This window comes from Dasypus novemcinctus, chromosome 17, assembly GCF_030445035.2.
Source record: "Dasypus novemcinctus isolate mDasNov1 chromosome 17, mDasNov1.1.hap2, whole genome shotgun sequence".
In the NCBI taxonomy this organism is placed as follows: domain Eukaryota; kingdom Metazoa; phylum Chordata; class Mammalia; order Cingulata; family Dasypodidae; genus Dasypus; species Dasypus novemcinctus.
Window position 1 is genome coordinate 15,824,602 of NC_080689.1, and position 16,229 is coordinate 15,840,830.

A 16,229-nucleotide genomic window follows, 5' to 3' on the forward strand; every position below is an offset into this window, starting at 1 on the left:
GACACATGTGCAGAAAGGATCAGGGAGGCCCTTTGCTTTGGTCTTGAGGTACTTTCCAAACTCCTTGCGTGGATAAGCCTGAAGGAGGGCACCCACACAGATCAATCTGCAAGGACTGGGAAAGGCGTTGAAGTTGTTCTCCTTTTTTCTTCCTCCTTTCTCCTCACCCTCCTCCTCCTTCTTTTCTTTTCTTTCTTTTTTTTGTTAGCACCTCATATTCAAGGAAAACTCTGTCACAACATGAGCTGGATACAAATTTAAAGAATAGAACCCTCAGAGTCTAAACTCCAGTGATAAAACATCAAATTGTCCAAGTTTCAAAAAAAGGTTACAAGACATGTGCTTCAGGGTATATTCACTTACTTTTTAATAAGGGACCCAACACCTCAAAGCAATACTAACTGAAAGATATCTACTGTGTAAAATCTATAATAATTAAACTCATTTATATGTAAAAAAAAAAAGCAAGTTATTGGTGGTAGGGTGAGAAGTTATATGTTTCTTTTATGTTATATATGTTTGTTTTATAAATTCACAACTATTATACACTTATTGTTTATTTATGTATGTTTATGTATGAGAGATATATTTCAATAAATTTTCTTTTAAAATTAAAAAAAAAAAAGGTTACAAGACATACAAAGAAGCAGGAAATTATGACCCAGGCCAAGGAGAATACTAAAGCATTAGAAACGATTAATTGACAAAGAACAAAAGGAAATCAGGAAAATGATAGCTGAATGCAAAGTGAGTATCAATAGAGTGATGAAAACTATGAAAATGAACCAAACAGAGCTGAGACCACAGTAACAGAAATTTTAAATTCCCTAGAGCAGCTTGAGAGCAGAAGGAAGAATCAGAAAACCTGAAGGTAAGACAACTGAAACCATTCAGTTTGAGAAGCAGAAAGAACAAAGAAAAATGACCAGAGCACCTGAGGAACTATGATACCATTAAGCACATGGCGGGAGTCCCAGGAGGAGAAGAAAATAGACAGGGACAGAAAGAACATTCCTAGAAATTATGGCTGAAAACTTCTCAAGTTTAACCAAAGACATGACACTCATCCAGGACACTCAACGAACTCCGAACAGGATAAACCCAAATAGGCCCATGCTGCAGCATATTATAATCAAGCTGTCAAATGCCAAAGATAAAGAGAATTCTGTAAGCCACAAGAGAGAAGTAACACGTCAAATACAAGTGTGCTTCAATAAGATTAAATGCTGATTTCTCATTGGAAACCATGGAGGCAATAAGGCAGTGGGGTGAAAGCAAAAAAAAAAAAAATGCTAACCAGGAATTCTATATCTGGCAAAACTGTCCTTCAAATATGAGGGAGAGATTAAGACATTCTGAGATAAACAACAAAAGCTGAGGAGGTTTGTCATTGTCATTACCAGACCAGCCCTACAAGAAATGCTAAAGAGAGTTCTGCAGATTGAAAGAAAAAGACACTGGACAATAGACAGAAGCCAAACGAAAAATAAAAATCTCCAGTGAGGGTAGCAACTGGGTAAATATAAATGCCAATACTATTTTATTTTCGGTTTGTAACTCCACTTTTTACTTCGTACAGAATAAAGGGCTAAAGCATAAACTGTAATGATAAATCAGTGATTTGGGACTCATAACGTATAAATGTAATTTGTGAAAAGAACTACATAAAGGTGGGGGAATGGAGGGGTATAGGAAAATAATTTGAAGGAATATATTATTGGAATATATTATGGAAATATATTATTGAAGTTAAATTGGTATCAAAGCAAATGAGATTATTATAGACTTAGGATGTTAAATTTAATCCTCAAGGTAACTACAAAGAAAATACTATGGAATATGCAAGCTCATAGAGACAGGAATTAGTGTACATGTTTCCAGGGGTTGGGAAGAGGGGGGATGGGAGTTAATGAATAACGAGTGTAAGGTTTCTGTTTTGGGAGATGAAAGTTGTAGTATTGGGAGGTGATGAGTGTACTGCAATATTGTGAATGTGATTAATCACATTGAATTGTATACTTGGGAGAGGTTGAGATGGTAAAGATTACATTCTCTACATATTTCCTCAATTTTTAAAAAAAGCACAATTAAAGAGAATTTATAATTAAATGCAATCCAGGATCCTGCATGAGAACTATCAAGGAAAGATAGCTCAAAGGGACATTACTGGGGAAGCAGATATGGCTCAAGTGATTGGACTCCTGCCTACCACATGGGAGATCCCAGGTTTGGTTTCCGGTACCTCCTGGAGAAGACAAGCAGGACAGCAAGCTGGCACAGCAAGATGGCACATCAAGATGACACAACAAAGGAGACACAAAGAGGAAACACAATGAGAAAGGTAAAAAGCAGGGAGCAGAGGTGGCTCAAGCGATTGCGCACCTCTCTCACACACGGGAGGTCCCAGGTTTGGTTCCCAGTACCTCCTAAAGAGGAGACAAGCCAACACAGAGAGTACATGGCAAATGGACACAGAGAGCAGACAGGGAGTGCAAACAATGACGGGAAGGATAAATGGATGGAATGAATCTTTTTTTAAAAAGGGTCTTTATTGAGACATTTGAAAAAAATTGGAATAAAGACTATAAGCTTTATATCAAAAATTTCTTCAACTTGATAACTGCACTTAAGGTGAATAAATAAGCAAAACCCTTGTTCTTAGAAATGTATGGCAGTATTAAGTGGTAAAGGAGCATGTGTATACAATCTACACTCAGACATTTGGAAAATAGATTTATAATAGATGGACAGACAGAAGATAGTTGGATGGATGAATGGATGGAGAAAGATTGAGAAAGGGATGGAGGGAGAGGGAGGGAGAATGATATGGCAAATGAAACAAAACATTAAACTTGGTAGATCTGGGTATCTGGGGGAGAAGATGGATATGTATAGAGTTTGTATTATTTTTGTAACTGTCATGTAAGTTTGAAAGTATTTCAAAATAAAAAGTTAAATAAATAAAGAGATAGGTAGATTAAAATCATGGAAAAATACATACCATGAAAATATGGGGAAAAAAAGCTCAAATGGCTGAAAAGTGAATTTCAGGAAAAAGAATTTTATCAGGGATATGGAGGGTCATTTTTTAATGACAAGGGGTTTAATTCATCAAGACACATAACAATTCTAAATGTATATGTACCTAATAACTTAGTTTCAAAGTACATACAGCAGGGAGTGGTTGTAGCTCAAGTGATTGATGCCTCCTTCCCATGTTCGAGGTCCTGGGTTTGATCCCTGGTGCCTCCCTAAGAAACAAGAATAAAAGCAATGCTCAAAGTACATAAAGCAAAAAACTGATCGAACTAAAAAGAGATCTACAAATCCTTTTCAAAAGGACAAATACACTATTTTAATAAGAAATTTCACTACTCTCTCAGTAATTGATAGAATAAGTAGACAGAAAATCCATAAAAAAATAGAAGACTTGAACATCTCTCAATTTAATCTAATTGATGTTTATAGGACACTCCTCCCATCAACAGCAGAATACACATTCTTTTCAAGTGCACACAGAACATTTACCAAGATAGGCCATATTTTTAATGCTTAAATAAGTCTCAATACATTTTTTTTTAAGGAGGCACCGGAACCGAATCCAGGACCTCTCATGTGGGAGGCAGGCACTCAACTGCATGAACCACATCCACTTCCTCAATAAATTTTTAAGAGTGTTGAATTCATTTAAAGTGTATTCTCTGACCACAATGGAATTGAACTAGCAATCAATGATGGAAAGCTATCTGGAAAATTCCCAAAGATTTAGAAATTAATCATCACACTTCTAAATAATCCCTGCTTAAAAGAAAAAATCTTAAATAAATTTAGAAAATATTTTGATCATGAAAGTGAAAACACAATAAATAAAAATATGTGACATGCTGCTGAAGCAGTGCTTAGGGGAAAATTTATAAAAGTAAACACAGTAGAAAAGAAGAAAAGTCTGAAATTAGCAATCTAAGTTTTCACCTAAAAAAAAACTAGAAAAACAAGAGCCAATTAAGCCTGAATAAGAGCTAATTAAACCTAAAATAAGCAGAAGGAAAGAAATAATAAGAGAAAAGGAGAAATCAGTGGGATAAAATATGGAACAAAAAAGAAAAATCAATAAAACCAAAAGTTGGTTCTTTAAAAAAGCTACCCAGATTGAGGAGAAAAGAAAAACACACAAATTACCAAGATCAGAAATGAAGGTAAAGACAGCACGACAGAGCCTATAGAAATGAAAAGGATAATTAGGAAATATTATGAATAAATTGATACCAACAAATATGATAACTTAAATGAAATGGACAAATTTCTACAAAGACACAAACTACCAAAGTTCATTCAAGAAGCCCTATTTCTATTTAAGTAATTGAATACATATTTTAGAACTTTCTCACACAAGAAAAGCATGGGCCCAGATGGCCCCACTGGTGAAATCTATCAAATACTTAAGGAAGAAACAATACCAATTTTAAACAGCTCTTCCAGAAAATAGAAGAGGAGGGAACATGTGTCACTCATTCTCTGAGGCTAGCATTACACTGATACCAAGACCAGACAAGGGATGACAAGAAAAACTACAGAACTATATCCCTATTGAACATAGATGCAAAAGTTCTTTTCAGGGTTTAGCACAAAAAGAAATCCAACCATATATAAAAAGGATAATATATCATGAGCAAATGGGCTTTATCTCAGGAAGGTAAGACCTGTTTAACATTCTAAGATCAATAAATGTATTTCACCACAATAACAACCAAGAGTTTTTCTCATCTCAATAGATATAGAAAAGGCATTCAATAGATCCAACATCAATTCCTGATTTTGGGAAAAATCTCCCAAAAACCAGGACTAGAAGGACACTTCATCTAAAAGGCGTCTACAAAAATGTACTGCTGACATCATACATAATGTTGAAAAAGTGAAGGCATTCCCTCTAAGATTGAGACTATGGTAGGATGCCTTTTTACCACTTCTATTCAACATTATACTGGAGGTGCTAGCCAGTCCAATAGGTATGAAAAAGAAATAAAACGCAGGAAGTGTGGGAGAAAGCCTCTGCCAGGGCAATCTTGTGACCTGTTCAAGGCTCAGCTGCAATCTGTGATGCTTGCTCCCAGAAACATGGCAAGCTAGCTGGCCTTACGAGGAGTTTCCATAGGGCCATTTCTCACCTGCCTTCCTACCTTGTGGGAAGAGCCGTGACGCTATTTCTTAGTCACCTCCCTGGTTTCAGAGGCATGGGATTTTTCCATCCCCTCTTTCCCTGAAGGTAGAGCTGCAGGCTGTGGAACTACTTAGTTGCTCTAGAATTGGCTCCTCTGCAAAAATGCCCACTGCTGTGTTCCTTACCCTCTGGTCCCTTCGGTTTCATGACATCCTGTGGGACAAAGGATGGGGAACTGACATACACTGACTTTAGTTATGCAGTCTGCATCAGTAATAAACTGTCTCCATCCCTTTGACCTTGTTTCCTTACTGGCCAAACTGATGGTGGAAGAGCAAGCGAAACCTAGCAGCTGCTGCTGCTGCTTTGAGAATGCTTGACTACTTTGTGAACTGGAAAAGAAGTAAAACTTTCTTTATTCACAGACAATTTCATCATCTATGTAGAAAACCCTAAGAAATGTATAAGACATTTACTACTGCACCCAATAAATGAATTTCATAAGGTCACAAGATACAGGGTCAATATACAAAAATCATGTAATTCTACATGCTGGCAATAAATAATTGGAAATTAAAAGTTAAAAAAAATACCATTTGTAATAACCTTAGAAATATGAAATACTTAGACATAAATTTTAAAAAATGGACACTATCTGTGCACCGAAAATTATGAAACATTCCTAAGAATAATCAAAGAAGACCTAAATTGATTGTTATACCATGCTTGTGATTCAGAAAGTTAAAGTTGTCAGATCTCTTCTAGTTGATTTCAATCCAAAATCCTAGCATATTTTTTTGTAGAAACTGAAAGCTAATACCAAAATTTATATGGAGATGCCAAGTACCTAGAAAAATCAAAGCAATTTTAAAAGAAAAACAATTTTTAAAAATATTCCTAGTCTTATTATAAAGTTATGGAAAACAAGACAGTATAACATAGGCAAAAAAAAAAAAAAAAAAGGTCAACAAATCAATGAAACAGAAGAGAAAATGCAGAAACAGACTCACATGATAGCTCATTAATTTTTTACAAAGGTGCCAAAACAATTCAATGCAGAATGAGAAATTGTTTCAACAAGTGGTGCTGGAGAAATTGGATGTGCATATGAAAAAGAGAGAGAGAGAATATCTTGGTCCTTTTCTGATACCATATGCAAAAACTAACTTGAAATGGATCATTGACCTAAATGTCTGGACTAAATGTATGGAGCATCTAATATAAAACATTGAAGGAAGTCCTACTTTCCTTGAGTCAGGCAAAGATTTCTTTAAAAGATTCAAAAAACATAAACTACTAAAAATTGATAAATTGGACTTTATCAAAATTAAGAATTTCTCCTCTTCAAAGATATTGTGAGAAAATAAAAAGGCAAGCCATAGACTTAAAGAAAATATTTGCAAAACATATATTCAACAGACTTTTATCCAAAATATATGAATAAGTCTTTTTTTGGTCTTTATTTATTTTTTAATGTTACATTCAAAAAATATGAGGTCCCCATATACCCCCCACCCCCCTTACCCCACTCCTCCCCCCATAACATCAACCTCCTCCATCATCATGAGACATTCATTGCACTTGGTGAATACATCTCTGAGCACCGCTGCACCTCATGGTCAATGGTCCACACCATAGCCCACACTCTCCCACAGTCCACCCAGTGGGCCATGGGAGGACATACAATGTCCAGTAACTGTCCCTGCAGCACCACCCAGGACAACTCCAACCCCCAAAAATGCCCACACATCGTATCTCTTCCTCCCACTCCCTACCCCCAGCAGCCACCATGGCCACTTTCTCCACACCATTGCCACATTTTCTTCGATTACTAATCATAATAGTTCATGAATAGAATATCAGTAAGTCCACTCTAATCCATACTCTATTCCTCCATCCTGCGGACCTTAGAATGGTTGTGACCACTCCACATCCATATCAAGAGGGGGCTTAGATTCCACATGGATGCTGGATACAATTCTCCTGCTTTCAGTTGCAGACACTCTTGGCTCCCTGGTGTGGTGGTTGACCTTCTTCACCTCTATGTTAGCAGAGTGGGGTAAGTCCAATAAACCAGAGTGTAGGAGCTGAAGTCTGTTGAGGCTCAGGGCCTGGCTATCACATGGTCAGTCCAGAGATTCAGGTCCCCTGGGTATACACTAAATCCCAGCACCAACTACAGTTCCGGTAAAAGTTAACAGGAGAGGCTTGCGGACAAAGATCACATCTGAGTCCAGTTTCATCACACAGAAACAGAAACTCCAAAGTAGGGCCAACTGACATGGCACTGAACTCCATCTGCCATATCCATAGAACCTGTGGGTCTCTGTAGCCCTCAGAAGAACCAATACCTGGGGTTGTATCTACTTTATCTGTCTCTGGGACTCTGCTCAGGTGTGCATAAGGGCAACCCCTCTGATAACCTCCCAATAATTTTTGGAGACTCATAGCCATATAAACTCATTTGTCCTTTCCATTTCCCCCTTTTATTCAGGTCAAAAAGCATTTTTAACTCCTGGTATTATATGTAGACAGATATTCCGCTGGTCTGAGTTGACCCTTTTATTCAATGTCATTTTCTAGTTACATCATCAGCTGGTACTTGGTAGTAATCCCTCGGCACCAGGGAGGCTCATCCCCAGGAGTCATGTCCCATGCTGGGGGGAAGGCAACACATTTACATGCTGAGTTTGGCTTTGAGACTGGCCACATTTGAGTAACATGGAGGCTCTCAGGAGGTAACTCTTAGGCACCCTGCAGCTCTAGTCCTTGTTCTTATTTCTAATAAGTAACATGGAGGCTCTCAGGAGGTAACTCTTAGGCACCCTGCAGCTCTAGGCCTTGTTCTTATTTCTAACATAGTCATTACTATCAAGGGCTCATTGTTGGACCTTCCTTCTTTTTTGGTCTTTGCTGTTGCACTTGGGGATAAATAAGTCTTAAAAACACAATGATAAAAGACAACCCCTCCCCCTTTTGTGGATACCTCACAAAAGAAGATATATGAATAGCAAATAAGTACATGAAAAAATGCTCAATATCCTTAGGCACTCATCCAGCTAAAACCAAGAGATACCACTATAAACCCATTAGAGAACATAAATTAAAAAGACTGACAATACCAAGATTGGATTAGGATATAAAGTGACTGGAACTCCCTTTCACTGCTGAAAGGAATGCTAGGCACTTAGAATGCAGTTTTGCAGTTCTCTAAAAGTTATTTTATACTATAATTACCATATGACCCAGGAATTCCACTCTTAAGTATATACATATCCAAGATAAAAGAAAACATGTATTCACAATCACCAAAAACTAGAAACAAACAACCCAAATATCCTTCTGCGGGTGAATGGAAAAACTGTGGCTCGTGTATACAACGGAATACTTGTCAGCAATAAAAAGGAACAAACTACTGATAACACATAGAAGAATTAAAAGCATTATGCTATGTATAAGAATCCAGACACAAAAGACCACATATTATATTATTTTACTTTTACCAAACTCTAGAAAAGGCAAAAGTTCAGTGACAGAAAGCAGATAATGAGGCTGGCTGGGGCTAGGGTGGGAGAAGGGCAACTGCAAAAGAGCATCAGGGAGCGCTTTGGGGTGTTGGAACTGTTCGGTATCACAATATATGTCATGATTGTGCTGATTGCATAAATTTTTACATTTTTCAAAGTTCACCAAATTGAATATTTAAAAGTGGTGAATTTTATTGTATATAAATTGTACGTCAATAAAGCTGAAATGGAGGGGAGAATTTTCTCCTGAATATAGAATACATACAGGAACATAAGAGTTGGCACAGCAGATTGGTCGAGAGTGTGGGCTAAGGTGACCGTTTGGGTTCAAAGCTAGGCTCGACCACCTTCTAGCTGTCTGAGTGTGGCCAAATGACTAAACTTTGCTGGCATCAGTTTCTTAATCTAAAAATATACTAATATCAACCTTACGGTGTTGCTGGGAGACTGAAGGACACAGCACATTTAAAGTGCTTGGCCTGAGGCTCGGCACATACTACACCCTCAACATTAAGACGTCGCTGTTTGCATATGTGTCACTTATAAATGTGTCCCACTTATTTTTTAATTTAAAAAAATACATTCTTTCTATCAATGTTACAAGTTCCCCAGTCATCAACTACAGTAACAATAAATCTGCTTTTCGGGGTACCTCTCCCCTCTCCCCCGCCTCCCCACTTCCTTTCCTTCCCCTCTCTCTCAGCTCTGACCACTTCAGGCTGAGAAGGGTCATAGAGATCATGGGGCAGTAGAATGGAATTTTTTCGCTTGCAGTTGAAACTACTCCTTGTTTTTGGGGTGAGGCCGGCCCATCCTCATTGTTTTGTTGGTTGTCCCGAGCAGGCCCCAAGAAGTGGGAGCGGGAGTTGACCGCGTTATCTGCTGGGTCTCAGGCCTCCACTGCCCTGGGAACACTCGGAAGCCTTTTTGTCTCTGAGAACTCCACTTACAGGTAAATTGAAAATTACAGGTTCTGATAACAAGAGTGGAAGAACCGTGGTTCGGGAATTTATAAAGGAGTTGCCTACGTTATGGTGGGGAGATGGATACGTACATTCCCAGGTCAGGCCTGCTGCGGGGTGCTGCTTTCCCGAGGCCGACGGCTTGCCCGCGCTGTCCCGGGTCCCTGAGGCCCTCGGGAGCACGTCTGTCTGTGGCTCTGTCCTCCGCGGCACTTCGTGGCGGTCGGCTGAGATCTGCATAAGCATAACCTTGAGAATGACCTCACGACTCACTTTTTATCTCCTAGCCATAAAAACTATTTTATTTAGCATTTCCCCCTTTTGATCAAGTTCTTTCTCCCAAATGCATCGCTGATCAACATGAGTTATCCCAGCCTCTTTTTAATCCAGGCCTCTTCGCTGCTGGGACCACCTCTTGGGTTACACGGAAGTCAAGCCTTCCCCTTCCCAGGCCCACACCACGCAGCTTGACGTCGACATACAACCTTGCTGCCCGCGGCCTCACGTCGCCCTTGCTGTCCTGTGCCTCCTGCTAGATGTCCAGGCCGCCTCCTACAGGGGCCTGACCTCTGAGCCTCCCAGGGCGTGAGCTTCGGCGTTCACAGGAGGAGCTGGAAAGGAACGGATAAGCAGGCAGGCCGGGCTGCTGGGGGCTGCGGCGGCCACCTGAGCCTCCGCGAGCTGCCCCGGCACCCAGACCGGGGACAGGCGGGACAGGAGGGACGCACGAGGACTCTTGGAGGACTTCCGTTACTTTTAAAAACGAAGCTAAGTAAAAGCACAAGGCAAAAAAGAAGGAAACACTGAGTCCTTGTGCTTTTAAAGGAATGGCTCAATTGTCTATCATCAGGGCTCTTTTTAAGGAAACTCCCACCCTGCTACCACCCGGTTTCCACCTCGCAGGGAAAGTACGAGCCTCACACAGGAACTCGCGCCGCTTTCTGCTCCCAGATACCCACAGCCTCCGGTTTCCTTCTTGTTGGCTCATTTTTGTGTTAATCCACTCAACAGATCCGCACTGAGCACGCGTGCCAGGCACTGTTGCCAGCCGTGGGAGGACAGCAGTGAACAAGACAAGTCCCTGCCCTCGCCCCGCGTGCATTCTATCAAGACAACGATCCAGGAAACGTCCAGGCGCACAGGATAAAGTCCAAGAATGGAACCACCGAGCCGTCAAGCCTGTGACGTGAGCGTGAGCGACCGGGCTGGAAGGGCCTCCCCAGAGGAGCTGCCAGGTCAGCTGAGGCCAGAAGAGCACACGCGAGCCAGTCCCTGGGGACCTGGGGGGACCGGGCAGCGTGGAGGAGGGTGGGAGGGTGGCGCGCCGGAGGGGCCGGGAGCGGATCACACGGCCAGCGCGGGGAGGGTAGAGGCTGCCATCCGAATGGCACGTTTGGAGGGTCACTGGCTGCCCTGTAGAGAATGGATTCTGGGAGGACCAAAGTGGAAGGAAAGAGGAGAGTGGCAGTGAAAAGGCATTCCTTCCCATCTGAGCTGGGCCTCCTGTCCCGGGATCTCATCCTCTGTCTCAGGAACCGTGGCACCTCCATCGCCCCCTCTCTTCCTTATCTTCACCTTTTCCTATTCACCTTTCCTACAACTCCATCCCATTAATACCTTAACACAAACAAAACCTCCATCACTCATACCCTCCTCTTCAGCTGTTGCCTAGGGTAGCTGGATTACAAAACAGCCTTACCCCTCCACACTGCTGTCCATTATTTCTATGGTGACTCTCCAGTCCACCCATCAAGAGGGGGTCTTTTTCCCACCCTTTGAACCTGTCTGGCTGGCGACTGGCTTTGGCTGATAGAATGCGGCGGAAGCGGTGGTGTCTTTCCAGTCCTAGGCCTTGAAAGCCTCGCACACTCGCATTTGCTCTCAACTCCATGCCTCCCCCAGGAGAACAAGCTCAGGCTAAGCCGAAGGAGGATGGGACACATGGAACCCAGACCTGCCATCCAGTCGAGGCCTTCATGCATTAGCCAGTCCCCTGCCAACCCGCCGGCCACTGGAGATATGGGCGATCCCAGCCGAGTGTGGGTGAGCCTGGCCTAGGTCAGCAGAGCAGCTAATTTTGTGAGAAATTATAAATGGCCGTAATTTTAAGCCACTACATTTTGGGGCAACGTGTGACTCAGTAGAGCTATCTGATCACACGCTGCCTCTCCCTCTCTCTCATCCCCCTCATCACCGACCTTCTTGGGAAAGTTGGGTGGTCTCCACCTCCCCATCTACCTTCTGCCCACCACCCTCTACTAAGACTGTTCTTGCTAAGGCTGACTTACCTTCTTGTCACCCTGTCAGCATTTCGTGCCGTGCTGGCTTCGTCCTTAAAAGACCTCCCTTCCCTGCTGCTCTGCTTTTACCTCCAGGAAGCCACGCTCTCCCGTCTTCCTCCTGCCTCTCCGGCTTCTCTGACTCCTTTGCTGGCTCCTGTTCCCTGGCCTGTCCCCTGAATGCCGCAGCCCCCTTTCCTTTGCTCTCTGCATGTGTTCCCTGGGTGCCCTCGAACCCTCTGAGGCCTCAAGTCCCATCTCCATCTCCAGACCCACAGAGCTCACTGCCTTCTGGACACCTTCTTGGTAGGCCCTACAGCCCGTCATTCCCCAAATCCGCTCCTGCTCCTGCTTTCTCTCAGTTCACGGCTCCACTATCTGCCCAGATGGCCAGGGCAGAATTCTGGGGAGTTGTCCTAGATGCCTTCCTGTCCTTCACGCTCGTGTGCTGCCAAATAAGTCTCACAACCCCACGTCTTCTCTCCACCCTCCTCTGGGCCCAGGCCCCCACCATCCCCACAGCTCTTCTGCAGCCCCACTGTGACAGAGCCTGGGACTACAGGGACGACGGAGACACGGACCCCAAGGTAAGGGCTTTGGGCTGCAGTGAAAAAATTAAGCCTGCAAATTGACCGTAACAGTAAGACACCTGTACAGTCTAATGGAGGAATATAAGTGGGAGCTCCGAGAAAGGAATCCTGAAAGTGGCACAGGCCTTTTACCCTGCTGGCCTGGCTCTACTATCCTCACCATCCCCCCCCTCCAAATTCTCCAGCAGTACCAGGCCGAGCCCCCCACGGTGGGCGCCACACTCAGAGGGCCTGCCCTGCACCACTTCCAGCCACACCTCATGGGAAAGGAAACCCCAGGGCTAAAGGGACATGCTCACCTGACACTGTGTTGTGGGAGTCTGGAACCTGGACTTGCCCACAGATGGCCCTAGGTTGCTTCCAGGACCCCTGCCCTGGGAGAGCTCTGCATGTGTGTAGGTGGGGCGGGTGAGGGGCGGCCAGGAAAGGCTTGGATATTGGGCCAGGGCCTCTGTTCCTGGGGGGAAGAGAAGGGGCAGGCTGCAGGACGGTGTGCTGCCGTGCGTACTCTTGCCCCAAACCCTAAAATGTTAGAAGCAGCCTGCTCCCAATTAACTGCAACCTCCCCTATCACCACCAGGCACTGAACTCCTCTCACGCCTCCTTGCCTTTATCTAAGCCTGAAATGCCCTGCCCTGTCTCCCATCTGGAGAATTTCTTTTCCCAGGAAGCCTTCTTTCTGATGCTGTCTTGGATTTCACCAGATGAAGAGAGGCAGAGACAGAGAGCACGTCAGTGGAGGCAGCTTATTACGTGTCCTGACTCTGCCGACCTTTCCTGCCGTTAGGCCTACCAACTCTCTTGCATCCGAACTCTTCCAGGTAGAATCTGACTGGATTTTGTGGTAGGCGTTTTCCTATTTTCTCTCAGCCCCACACCCACTCTTTGTTCCTCTATTTAGATGCTGGGGCTGGGTCTCCACAGTTCATGTCAGCTCTTTCCTAGGAGGCTCTTCCAATAGGAAGCAGTTAGAGGGTCTCCGCGAGGCTGAGGCAGGAGAAGGGACCCCACCCACACTGCTCGCTGTTCGCTGTTCGCTGTTCCCCGTCAGCATTGCCCCACCCCGGGCTGTCCCCTTGGCTCTTCCTACCTCGGGGAGGTAGCTGCTTCCTGCAGGTATTCTCTGTGTTCCTCAGTGTTCCCTTCTGCTATTCCAGCAATTTCTGGTGCAAGGGTGCTAGCAGAGGCAGGTGGGGCAGGTGCTCAGAGCTTTCGGAAATAATATAATACACCCAACATAGCACCTGTCACAAAGTATGTTAACTATCATTATATTAACTAGCAAAAGCAGGGATCATAGCTCATTCGTTCCTGTTACTTCTGAAAACACCAAGACAGTAAGAACTCAGAAGGCTTTTGAATGGATGACTTATCCCTTGTCTGGATGTGGGAAAGGAGTAAGTCATTTAGCAAATGGGACTTAGTCCTGTCATTTAACAGGTCATCAGTATTGCTCACCTAATTTGAAGGACCAAAAGGGGTAGAAAATAATCTGACCACCTTAATGCATTACAGAAAACTATCAGGATCAATAAGTTATCTAAATGTAGAAATTATTTTTATAATTAGTATGTCATTACTTTTGCTTATGAGCATTTGGCACCATGTAAGGTCCAATGTGTCACTTATGTATAAAGTAATCGTGCATCCGATTTTTATCCACGATTGATTTCTGAGACCAAGAAGCTTTCCTTAAGTTAGCCATCTCTGGGAATGTTCCATTAAGCCAGGAGTTCTTAACAAGAGGTCCGTGAGGTTGAAATGAAATTCAAAACCACTTTATTCTTGTGGGGACAAGATATGTGGGTGTGATATATTTATTAAATACTACACAGTATAGTGTGGACTTAGTAAGGGGTCCATGGAACAAAAAAGGTTAAGAACCCCTGCATCAAGCTATAGAACACTCTTCCAAGACTCTCAGGTATTTTCTGGGCAGCTTGAAGTGATTTACCAGATCCTTACCTGCCTTAAATTGACATTACCCACTTTGACACTGGGTAAGGCTTACATTTGTTCAGAAATCTGCACAAAAGCACTGATGCGCGTCAAGGAGAGGGTTAACTTAATAGCATGACTAAGACATACAGCCACTTATGAGTCTAAATGATTACTGGTGGTGGGAATCATCAACACTCCGATCTGGAAAGGTAATCAGTTATGACAAACTGTATATATTTTCATTAGGAAAAGTCTAGCACCATAGAAAGGTTTTATTTTATTTTTTTTTGCTTTTTTGAGTGGGGAGAAAAAAAGTAGAAACAATTCACATTAAAAATGATTCTTAATAAGTATTTTAAAAATCAATATTCCAATTTACACCAAAATATAAACTGCTGCAAACATCAGAGAAGTTGAAGAAATATTTTGATTGACATTGTTTGGGGATGTAACAATGAAATGTGCACACATACATATTAATTGGAAACTATAAAAATTTTTGTTCTTGTGTTCTTTATAAGAAATATGAGACTTTTTTGCTGTTGGAAAAGATAGTCAAGTTTTATTGGTATCTGGCTAGTCAAGAACATCAGAGAACCTATTTTCTAACCCAAAAATTTTTAAGTGGATTGCCATGGGAATACTGATAAAATCACGAACCTGAGGTTTTCGAATGGAGAACAATTATCTATAACAGGAGTGTGAGGTAATGTCTGTGTTCCAGTAATATTCTCCACTTAATGTCCCATTCATATATAATTTTTATGGAATAATTTTTACAACACTTTTTTTAAAAGAAAATGAGTTCTTAGAACATACAGATGATTATTAGAATGGCACAGTATCATATAAACTGTGAATTCACTTAATCAGTGTAAACAGTTTCTAATCAGTATAGAAATAACTTTATCTCTGCTCAAATTAGATGGGCTGGTTTCACTTGGCAAGTTTTCAAGGTTTATTGAAGTTTAGTGAATCTGTACTTCGTTTCTTTTATGGATGAATAATATTCCATTGTATGGACATACCACATTTTGTTTAGCCATTCATTGGTGATGGACTTTTGGGCTGTTTCCATCTTCTGGCTCTTGTGATAGTGCTATTGAACACGTGTGTACAAGTTTTGTTTTTTTTAAAACACCTGTTTCCAATTTTTTTGGGTATGAGTCTAGGAGAGGAAGATCTGGGTCATTCCCATACCTTCCAACCAGCAATGTGTGAGGGTTCTGTATTAGTCTGTCAAAGGGATGCTGATGCAAGGTACCAGAAAGCTGTTGGCTTTTATAAAGAGTATTTATTTGGGGTAAAACCTTACAGTTATGAGGCCCTACAGAGTCCATCCAAGGTTGCTTTCTCACCAAACTCAGTTGCCACATGTTGAAGTAAGATGGTCACTGATCTGTCTGGTCTCTCCGTCCTGGGCTTCCTTTTCCTCCTCAGGCTCTGTTGGCCCAGCTTCTTCCCAATCTCAGCTGTGGGCTGGAAAAGGGCTTCTCTCTCAGGGTTTCTGCTTTCTCAGCTGCAAACTATCAGGCGAATGGCTTATCTGTCCCTGGGGCCCCAGAATAAAAAAGGCTAGAGCTCTCTTTCTTCCCATGTATCTTCTTTAGTGTCCATTTATACTGACCCAACAAGGGGATGGAGACTCAACCTGAATCACACCTTACTGATGTAGCCCAATCAGAAGCCCTAAATTCATTTTATCTAGTAAACTTAATCAAAGGCCCCTCACTGAACTTAATGCAATCAAAAGATATCACACCCAGAGGAAG